Raw genomic sequence first — 8,780 nt, 5'->3', positions numbered from 1 at the left:
TATGACTGCAGTATATTAACAACTGCATCAGATTTTTCATAACGATTTTGTACGTTGATTTATTATAGTTATCGGCGATATTTCCGATGCCACTTCATCTATAAGCTCTTTATTTTCACTGCTCTCTGTAAGATCCTACACGCAGGTTAAAAGGACGCGACAGTGTCTGTGTTACATTACAATTTGTTGAAATACTATGCACAAAGTAACTTCTTGTAATATACTGTAGTACAGCGGGAGGAGAACTTCTGAGATACGCTTGTTTGCCGTTTTACCAGTAGAATTACAGAAGTTGCCTAAATAAATATGTTTTAGAAGAACTAATAATGCGACGATGTGGGTAAACGTTTAATAAAATAAATGCTGCACGCCACTACAAAAGTATAAATATTCTGCTTTCTATTCAGTTTAGTCACACTTTGTCCTCTAAGTTTCCGATCCAGTTCTCACGAAGGACAAGGCCATAAGAAAAGTACGCCGTTCTTGTAACCAATGCTTTCACTGCCACGCTTACCTGAGCATCGTCGCAGAACGTGCCCAGTAAAAATCTGTCGCTTTTCCCACAGGAGACAGTAAAACACAAATAGTAGGTTAAGGCACAGAATTCCGTGGAGATGCAGCTTTCGAAAGGAATGAGAAACACTTACATGATTACGCTTTGCGTTAAAAACTCGTAATAGGTGGCATACATACCGTGAGCGCGTGAAATATTGGGGCATCTACATATTTCAACTTTCGAGAAATCCGATAACTCCGCTGCCTACTATAGATAATGTAGTGCCGAGTTTGTATTTGCGTATGTCAAAACCATTGTATTCTGGTAAGTAAACACCTAATCACCTCGAATTTTTAGCCTTCCTTGTATATTAGTACTGCATAAGGAATTTATGCCAATGCAGAATTGAGCTTCGAAGCGCCTTTGTACCAGGATATTTTTGTTAGCATCCGACATATTCGAGTCATGTTCGTGCAAGTATATGACAACATAAGAGGTGTGGCTATAGCATAACGCAACTGATCCTGTCACATAGTAAATACGTATGTGCCGAAGATGAACGACCAATAGCTGTGAAACGTGAAGCGTTTTCAGTCGAATTCGCCATGTTGAATGCGACGTCCCTGGGATGTACAGAGAAATCAGTGTACCCGTGGCTTTTCTTTGTGCAAGAGCTGTTATTTTGTTTTGCAGGAAAAATGTTCAGTTAACAATAGAGTTACAAAATGAAGTGAAGTTTCACGTGAATCTTGGGAAAACTGCTATTATAATCTGACTATTACTAAAAGAAGTCTACTTTTCTTTATCACGTACGTGAGTTTTAGAGTCGTTCAAGAGTTTCCAAGATGATAAAGAGGACGCTGACAATGACTCACGCCTGGGACGCCCCTCAGCATAAAAAACGAATGAAAGTAGGTAATCTGATTCGATCTGATCGTCGTCTAAGTTTGGAACGATTGCTGAAACTCTAGGAACTGACAAAAGAATGCGTAAAGCAAATTTTACGCAGCTAGTTCAACATGAGAAAAGCCTGTGAGAAACGCGCCGCAATTCTCACGCTCGAACCAAAAGAAGTTTGTGAAACTGTTTTTACTGACACTTTGAAGACCATTGAATATGATCCTGATTTCTTGAATAGAGCTAAAAAATCTGATGAATCTTTGGTTTTCACTTATGAACCAGATACTAAACGACAATCGATGCACTGGAATGCACCCAACTTCACCGAGAGCTAAAACCGTTCGAATGAGTAAATCAAGCTTCCAACCGTTCAAGACTGTGTATTTTCAATGGGTTCCCGAAGGACAAACTATTAATCAACATTATAGGCTTTATATTCATGCTCAACTTCGTGAGAAACTAAGAAAAAACCGACCCGAATTGTGGAAAAATCCGTCATGGATTCTGCATCAAATCAACGAACCGGCTCATATGAGATTGCGTATTAAGAGGTTTCTAACGAAGTACAGCATCCCAGTGTCAGACCACCACGAGACTTATCCATTGTCCAAGGTCAAATCTGTATTAAAAGGGAAAAGATTTCAGTTCGTGGTGGCAGTGAAAGAAAAAGCATCATGTGTCATCAACGATGGATTTCCACGCTGTTTCCATCAACGGAAAATTCGCATGGAGCCTTGTAACGATAGAGGAGGGGACTTTATTGAGGGCGACAATAACTAAATATTTATGTTTCTGAAATGAAATATTTAACAGCAATATTCACTTTTATTATATAGCTACACGTCGTAAAAAGTTAACTGGATAGTTCTCGTTAAGTCTCCTAACAGATACCGCACTTGAAGAAATTGACCACTGACATAAATTTTATTTTGCTCGTCAAATAGGTCTTATCTTCAATTTTTCGTGTTTAAAATGAACAATTAGTAACACGATATAAAATCTGCATTTTACGTCCTTGATAACAATGTGAATGGTCTCGTATAGAATCTCGAGAGAGGGGAAAAGTGAATCCCATTTCGTTTTACTATTACACTAGAAGTTCCAAGATGTCGAATAGCATCAATAAAATAATGTCCCTACGATTGTGTCTGGTTTGGAGGACCACTTTGGGGTACTAGGTACGATCTGATAATGTCGAGTATTTCCGGATCGTACTGTGATTATACATGATTTTAAATTACCGACTATAGACTGGATATTCACATAATTAGACTCGATGACAAAATGAGTCAATTCTTTGATGTATTGAATATTTTATCCGAAACCTACCTCTGTAACCTAGTTAGAGAAATCAATGGCTGCAATATTTAAAGGAATATTGAGAAAGGTAGGAAATATTTCTGTTTAACAGGAAGCATATATGAAATTATCTGAACACACTTACCAAATACACTCCTGGAAATGGAAAAAAGAACACATTGACACCGGTGTGTCAGACCCACCATACTTGCTCCGGCGAGAGGGCTGTACAGGCAATGACCACACGCACGGCACAGCGGACACACCAGGAACCGCGGTGTTGGCCGTCGAATGGCGCTAGCTGCGCAGCATTTGTGCACCGCCGCCGTCAGTGTCAGCCAGTTTGCCGTGGCATACGGAGCTCCATCGCAGTCTTTAACACTGGTAGCATGCCGCGACAGCGTGGACGTGAACCGTATGTGCAGTTGACGGACTTTGAGCGAGGGAGTATAGTGGGCATGCGGGAGGCCGGGTGGACGTACCGCCGAATTGCTCAACACGTGGGGCGTGAGGTCTCCACAGTACATCGATGTTGTCGCCAGTGGTCGGCGGAAGGTGCACGTGCCCATCGACCTGGGACCGGACCGCAGCGACGCACGGATGCACGCCAAGACCGTAGGATCCTACGCAGTGCTGTAGGGGACCGCACCGCCACTTCCCAGCAAATTAGGGACACTGTTGCTCCTGGGGTATCGGCGAGGACCATTCGCAACCGTCTCCATGAAGCTGGGTTACGGTCTTGCACACCGTTAGGCCGTCTTCCGCTCACGCCCCAACATCGTGCAGCCCGCCTCCAGTGGTGTCGCGACAGGCGTGAATGGAGGGACGAATGGAGACGTGTCGTCTTCAGCGATGAGAGTCGGTTCTGCCTTGGTGCCAATGATGGTCGTATGCGTGTTTGGCGCCGTGCAGGTGAGCGCCACAATCAGGACTGCATCCGACCGAGGCACACAGGGCCAACACCCGGTATCATGGTGTGGGGAGCGATCTCCTACACTGGCCGTACACCACTGGTGATCGTCGAGGGGACACTGAATAGTGCACGGTACATCCAAACCGTCATCGAACCCATCGTTCTACCATTCCTAGACCGGCAAGGGAACTTGCTGTTCCAACAGGACAATGCACGTCCGCATGTATCCCGTGCCACCCAACGTGCTCTAGAAGGTGTAAGTCAACTACCCTGGCCAGCAAGATCTCCGGATCTGTCCCCCATTGAGCATGTTTGGGACTGGATGAAGCGTCGTCTCACGCGGTCTGCACGTCCAGCACGAACGCTGGTCCAACTGAGGCGCCAGGTGGAAATGGCATGGCAAGCCGTTCCACAGGACTACATCCAGCATCTCTACGATCGTCTCCATGGGAGAATAGCAGCCTGCATTGCTGCGAAAGGTGGATATACACTGTACTAGTGCCGACATTGTGCATGCTCTGTTGCCTGTGTCTATGTGCCTGTGGTTCTGTCAGAGTGATCATGTGATGTATCTGACCCCAGGAATGTGTCAATAAAGTTTCCCCTTCCTGGGACAATGAGTTCACGGTGTTCTTATTTCAATTTCCAGGAGTGTATTATCTCCGAGCAAAGACGTTGAATATAAATTCACAAAATGCCATTGTACGTTGTAGACAAGAACGCTTTGGGCAGAGAATGGCAGATGGCGTGGCAGGACTGTGCCTTACTGGATACAAACAGATGGAAATACCCACTGTCATTCCGCAACACGAGAGGTGAAGAAAAACCGAAAACAGACAGAAACATAAATTTATAAAACTATCCAATTTTAAGTGCAAGGGCCACAGAGTTATAGAAAGACACTAGCCAAACTATGACTGAGTGAACAGATCCTAAGTAAATGGTTTCCGTTAGGAGTATATATGAGAACGTAATCTAACTCCAGTCGCAGACGCTACAACCGAAGAACTGTGAACCACGGAGAATTTTAGTAACATTCTGAGAATGCACATATCAAGGAACGCAAAGAAATATATTATTTTTCTGATATATGTATCGCAAAATGACAAAGAGGTAAAATCAGAGAAAGTAGAGCTCATTCAGAGGCTTACTGACTGTCGAACTTGTCACGTATCATTCGCAAACGAAGCATGCAAGGTAGGTAATGACAGTGCTTTGCCAAGAACTGCGAAGTTATCTGTGGAAAGCAGACGTAGATTTAACTACTGTGTGGACGATGAACACCTTAAATTTTATTTTCCACAGGATCGAAGATTTCAGCTCCCACAGAAACGTGCGTCACGGTAACTCATAACACGTTTTCACGTGAGACGACTGAACAATCACTGAATTATCTACCTCGACGTAGGTCAGGAGTTTACATCACCAGAAATTCTGCTGATAAACGAAGTTCAAAGGTCCACCAACGTCAACTTATTCAAATATTTTTTAGGTATCTATTGCAATTACCGCTCGTACAGCCATATGCCGTCACTTGAGCATTAATGCTGGCGTAGTGGGCACAGGACAAGTAGAAGAAAATTGCGCAGTGTGTGAGATATAGAGCGGCTGACGGGTATTCACCATAGTTTCTTCAAGGTAGGGTGAAAAATGTGAAGCAATTCTCTCTTGATGGGTGATTGTCTCACTTGAAGGTACTCCAAGAACATTACGATGTTTGCCCTTCGGTTCAGCTTCTGGAGAGTGGTCCTGTGCTTTGATAGTACATTAATGTCAAAAAGGGCCAATAAAGTGTCAGTCGTGTTTGCACTTCAAGACGCTGTTTAGCAGAGTAGAGTCTTCGTAACACTTGAAACTGGTCGGCCAAAGACTGTGGTTATATCAACCATTGACTATTAATTCTGGTAACCAATTCTAGAAACATGAAAAGACCGTAATCATCCAAAATAAGGTCAATAAAGAGTAAGCACTTTACAGCCATTGCAGATATATCCAACCATATAGCTTCTTCGTGACTTTGTTGTTACCCAATAAAATGAACATCAGATGACAAAAGTGGTTGGACAGTTGTCCACACATCAGTGCACAATCGAGCCCGTTAGCTGCTGAGTTTACAGTACAAATACACAAAGATAACAGGTTAATGTTCGTTGGTCGGCAGAGCGGATTGAAATTTTTAGCAGGTTCATTCACGGTTCGGTTTCGTGGTCGTCTAGGACATCATTATTCTGAACGGATGTATGGAACGTTATGCCTTTATTTGTGGTCTGAAGAACGCCCAGATGCACAAAGATGAGCTACCACGTAGGCCCCTTTCTAAACTAAAACGAAAGCCCGTCCGAACAGGCTATGAAGGCGTAACGATACCGACCATCCGCCATGTCTTCCTCAGTTCACAGGCGTCACTGGATGCAGATATGGAGGGGCATGTGGTCAGCACACCGCTCTCCCGCCCGTAAGTCAGTTTACGAGAGTTGGTCCCTTTCAGAGAGGATAATACCAATGCAGGTGCTCTCATCTAATGGAGGAATCTGCCGCATGTACTGGCCTTCAAGGTCACCGGCAAGGTCAGACGAACGGCAGGCCATAATTCATCAAGGGCTCATCAAAACCTTGACGTGGATGCGTCACTACGTCTGTGTGGTAGTTAAAGATTTTACTGTTGAGAAAGAGGTTTTCCAGTACCAATATCTGAAGTCAGAACTCTTGAAATATGTGTTATGGTCATGGTCGTTTGTTACATGTCCAGTGATTATACATTATTTTGTATCCTTTCCCGAACTTTCGTAAGTTTTTCGCATTTTTCTAGAGGAATATCCCCTCTTTTCTTGCTTATGTTTAACTGAGGACGTTAGTAATTTCCACATCTTGTCTGATGACCTATGTGTCATTAGTTTCTGAGAGTACTCATTATCCTACAGTATTTCCACAATATTCACAGATCATATAAAATCATAACTAAAAGCATATGTCGAAAGAACTACATGCTGAGTGAATAGGTACAATGATAACGATACTTTCTGTGTGTTCCACGATAAATATTTACTTAAACTTTAAAAATTTTGTGTGTATTTTGCAGACTTGAAAACCATATAAACATGTTAATAATGGCGTCTTAGTTTCCCTTCACCTTGCAGAAGAGCTGTACTGCGTCGTGGTATAGAATCTCCAAATTCTGGATACTTGGCTATGGAGTAGATGGAAGAGTAAGTTGTCCGATTGAGTCCAGTTTCTTCAATCTGATATGGCCATAATTGTTAATAAGAACCACTAAATTTGGAGGCCACCGTGTTCCTGAAACCACCGTAGTAATTGTGCTTTGGGAGCTTATCCAGTTGCGCCTCTCCTTGAGATGTTCGGCTGGATGCGCCCCATAACATAATACAGTCATTATTTGATTTTCACGTCTCACTATTAATTAACAGAGTGGGTGCTCTGTTTTAATGTAGTGTATCCTGATACGACAGTTCACGTGGCGAAATAATAAGTGTAACTCGATGTAAAGTTTTCATTTTCCATGATGGATTCACTCATCTCTTGTAATCCCTGGAATCGTAGTCGTCAATGTCATTGTTTAATCGACGGCTGACTGCTCCGAAGACCCATCGTAGATTGTGGAGAGGCTATGCATTTCATACAAATAGTGTAACGTACAGTATACTCGGGCGGTTATCAAAATGCCTTGAAGAAGCTAGACACTTAGACTGTGTGCGTTGGGCTTTCTGTAATGGTCTCGACGAGTAACTATCGGGGCCAATTGCAGATCAAACTCACTGCATATTCTTGGAAATGACCATCTCGAGAGTTAGAACATTGATGCAGGGTTTCTTCCGCGAACGACAAGGACAACTAACGTCCTCTCAGGGGTGGGGGGTTAGCGAAGAATACTCACCAAATACTGTCTCAGCAAATCACAGAGCAGAGATAATTAAACGCACCATAATAAGAACTAACTGTTGAAAGAGAGAAATAGCAGCTTCCGATAGACACATCTGAGACAAGAAAACTAAGTTTCAACATAAGCTTGTACTAAAAAGAAGTGTAAGCTCTGATTAAATTTTATGATTACATCCACATTGCTTTTAGAGTACCATTAATACGCACATGGCTCTCAGTAATTCTTCCCACAAAAATCTCACACTTGTAATAGAAACATAAATGTATTTAGCGACCATTTATCAAGATTGCATACTACTCTGCCTTCTTCAGTCTACCAAGCCATCATGAGAAGCCAAAGCCGTCTCCGCTAGCTGTGAACTGCACAACGTCTTTCTGGGTAGTGAGACTGAATGCTGGGAAGATGAAATGTTCTGCTAGGCCAGCGCCTCTTCTGTAGTGCGAGGCAATCATACGGCTATTTAATTTTAATGGACGAGGGCTATTCGGAAAGCAAGGACCGATGGGATACAAACAGATGTTGTATGGATTCTACATAAGTTTATAGCAGGTAAATTCATCATCAACAATATTCTGAAAAGGTAGAAACTAACTTTTCGGAGAAGTTAAACTAAAAATGCTCGAGCAAAGCATTTCGGAATGGTAATGAATTCTCCTTGCAAAATAACCGGAGTAATACGTTCGTTGAAGATTATGTAGATGTAATACGCAACCACTCGCTTTTTTGGGTTTTGATACGATTCAGTGTACTGTCACTTGGTTGGGCGAAGCCAATGCAGGTACAACATTAGATGGAGATTTTGTAGTAACATTATCCGGTCTGTGTCTAATAGCATCGGGCTGCTGTCGGAAATAACGGAAAACTAGCTAGAGAAATGTTTATCTAACGACAAGGTCGTTAAGATCGTTATGTTTTAGATGACTTCCACTGCACTGCCTCGTGATATCCATGGAAAATTCATTCTGATAATGCACATTTAGCCAGCTTATAAACACGCACGCACACACACACACACACCCACACAAACACACACCCACACACACACACACACACACACACACACACACACACACACACTCACGCATGCGCACACGACTTGTATAGTGATGTAAGGCTAGTAGGATTAAATTTTGTCTTACGTCAGGACACAGTAGCTCCTGGAACGTAGGCCATTATGACGACGCACGATCTTGACTTCTACACGTATCTCCGTTAGGTGAGAGAAAAATAAGTTGGGCAGAATAGAGAGATAATCTGTGCTGTAACGACTACTG

Source organism: Schistocerca piceifrons, chromosome 3 (assembly GCF_021461385.2).
Source record: "Schistocerca piceifrons isolate TAMUIC-IGC-003096 chromosome 3, iqSchPice1.1, whole genome shotgun sequence".
NCBI lineage: Eukaryota > Metazoa > Arthropoda > Insecta > Orthoptera > Acrididae > Schistocerca > Schistocerca piceifrons.
The sequence above is the reverse complement of the archived record's forward strand: the minus strand, read 5'-3'. Positions refer to the sequence as shown.